Genomic DNA, 2,535 nt, shown 5'->3' with positions numbered 1-2,535 from the left:
TGATGTCTTTTCAACTTCTAGTTGTGCTTTGTCAGTTTGATTTGTTTTTCTATTATTTTTGAAATAATAATTCTAGGCTTTTTTTTTTTTTTGCTATAGGGCATGTATGCTCGCTGGAGAGACAGAATGCAAGACATCACCCCCCTCCCCCCGCCCCAGGGGAATGGTCACGCTGCAATACTTTCTTCTCTCAGGATTTTGGGTACGCACGCACACATACCCAGAATGTTTAAAGCTGCCAGGTCCGGGACTTGAACCGTGGTTGGCCATGTGGGAGTCCAGTGATGTAACCATTACACCATCTGCTGGTCCCTCAGCTCGATTTCTTAAACTTTGGCATTCTGTTTTAACCTCTCCCCTATACCCTTCAGCATTGCTTTGAACTAAGCAAGTCATTCTGTGACTCTATAAGTGACGTCAGCTGGGTCTGCAAAGTACTGACTTGATGCTTCAGGTTAGAATTCTTATTTTTCTTTCTCTCATTTTCCATATTCACAATTCGTTGTTGAAGTTTCAATCTAATTCTCTGACGTTCCCTTCTGCCTTACTCTTCTGCCATCCATGATGCTGGCACTTTGTCATCACATTGATTCTCTTCAGTTGCCTCCAGAGATTATGTTCTGCTTTAATTTTCTCTAAAGTTGTCAGTCTGTTCTCAAATTCTAGCTTTTCATCTTGTAATACCATAGGTTTTTGATAACTTCTTTCCTTGGCAGCTTCTACTTTACGTATTAATTCACCATCTTTTTCTACTAAGAGCACTTTGTGGTGGTCAACAGCTGATTTGAGAATTTCCTTGACTGTAATCTATCCAGTTCACTATGAATCATTTCTCTCTTTCTCACTGACTCTTCGCTCTTGCTGCCTTCACTCTGATGTCTGTAATTTCTTGTTTGCTTGAATGTTTAAGTTCTTCTACTTTACTTGTCAACTTATTTATTTCCCATTCAGCTTTATGCAATTTACTGATTAAAAGAATGTATTGTTCATTGCTTCATTGCAGGTCTTTTTCCAAGTGTTCAGCCTGTAGTTTAGCTGTTTTTCAGTCTCCAGGGGCCTGACTGTAGCTTGTATATCAGCCAGTTGCCATGCCTATATTCTGGATTTTCTACCTGAGCATCAGAATTCTGTTTTTCAGCCCTTAATTCTGCTACTTAGCCTTTTATGACACAAACGGACTTTTTCTGAAACAGGTGGCTCCACTCCTTTGCTGTCTCTGATGGGATTAATACCAAGCAGCTGTTTATGCAATTCTTTTTCTTTTTGGTATTGCAATCTCTGATTTGTATTTTATTTTTTCCTCTTCTAAAACACTTGCGAATTCCTTTTCCTGAGTTCAAATTCTGATGTGAGAAATGTATGTTCATAGTGAAGTTTATTATATTCAGCTTTATACTTTTCCACTTTTTCAGTCAATTTTTTTAAAAAAACTATCTTATAGGAGTTTCTAATTCTTGTTCCAATTTTAGCATATGTGCTGCCGAAGCGAGCACAAATTCTTGTTGTATCTGGGCTTTTACCAAGTCCAATTTTCCTGGTGTTAATACCCGCAGCTTCATTTCATCTAAGTCTTAAGTTTTCCCTACCAAATTCCCTTCAAGCAGCAGCTGAAATTTTTCCTGGTGAGTTTGCTTTCCATTTAACAGGCACTTGTGTTCATTTTGTGACTTTGTGTACTTAGTCTGCGACCTGTGTGCTTGGCTTTCAGCCTCTGATAGTTTCCTAATGTCCACATGGCAACCTTTCATCGGTTAACATTTTTTGGAACTGAGACTGAGAACTTGTCAGGCCACTGTCTCCACCAAGGAGGAAAAACGGTGTTAAAAATGTCCATATTGGTAAGTGACCTGACAACCCTGTAAACACTAAGTTCTGGATTTCTTCTTGTTTTAGTTTTTCTTCCAGGAGTATTTCTCATTTCATTCTCGCTGAGGCAGAATCTTGGGAGGCCCAATGATAACAGAATCACACCTGGTCCCTTGCAAGGTGCACGCCTACAACAGTGACGGGTGTTCCGGCCGCTCGCCGCCAGGGGGCACCTCCGCAGCTCCAAGCACAGGCTCCCACTTAGCCCTGCTTCGCGGAGGCCACGGGGCAGCCGGACGCGGTCCTCAGCCTGGCCCGCCACGCCTGGAGAGTCCGGGCGGCCGCTTCCAGCGCGGCGGGAAGAGAAGGAGGAGGGAAGAAGCAGAGTAGGCCCCGACGGCTCCCGCCCCTGAGGACATCTGAGGTACCCCGGCATGGCTCAGGATTCCCCTGGTTGGACCGGCCTCCTAGGGTGCTAGGCCTCCCCCCTCAGCCCTCTGAGCGGTCTGCAGTCCCTGATGCAGACGGTGATATTTCAGTTCCGTCAATTCTCCCTTGTTTATTGACTGGACCACTTTTATAAAAAAGAAAAAAACAAGAATACCTGTTCATTAGTTATTTGGTTATCCTGACATACAGTTTTTGGGAAAAAGTTTATTTCTTCCGTGAGTGAGAGTGAGAGTGAGAGAGTGAGAGAGTGAGAGAGAGAGAGAGAGAGAGAGGGAGGGC

The 2,535-nt window shown here is 43.4% G+C and overlaps 1 pseudogene; it reads right to left on the bottom strand.

Moving 5' to 3' along the window:
• Nucleotides 1-826: 826 nt before the first annotated feature.
• LOC102486891 (centrosomal protein of 83 kDa-like) lies at nucleotides 827-2,242 on the bottom strand (annotated as a pseudogene).
• Nucleotides 2,243-2,535: the final 293 nt, after the last annotated feature.

This window comes from Tupaia chinensis, unplaced genomic scaffold, assembly GCF_000334495.1.
Source record: "Tupaia chinensis unplaced genomic scaffold, TupChi_1.0 Scaffold000434_1, whole genome shotgun sequence".
Classification (NCBI taxonomy): Eukaryota; Metazoa; Chordata; class Mammalia; order Scandentia; family Tupaiidae; genus Tupaia; species Tupaia belangeri.
This window is presented reverse-complemented; position numbering and strand designations above follow the sequence as displayed.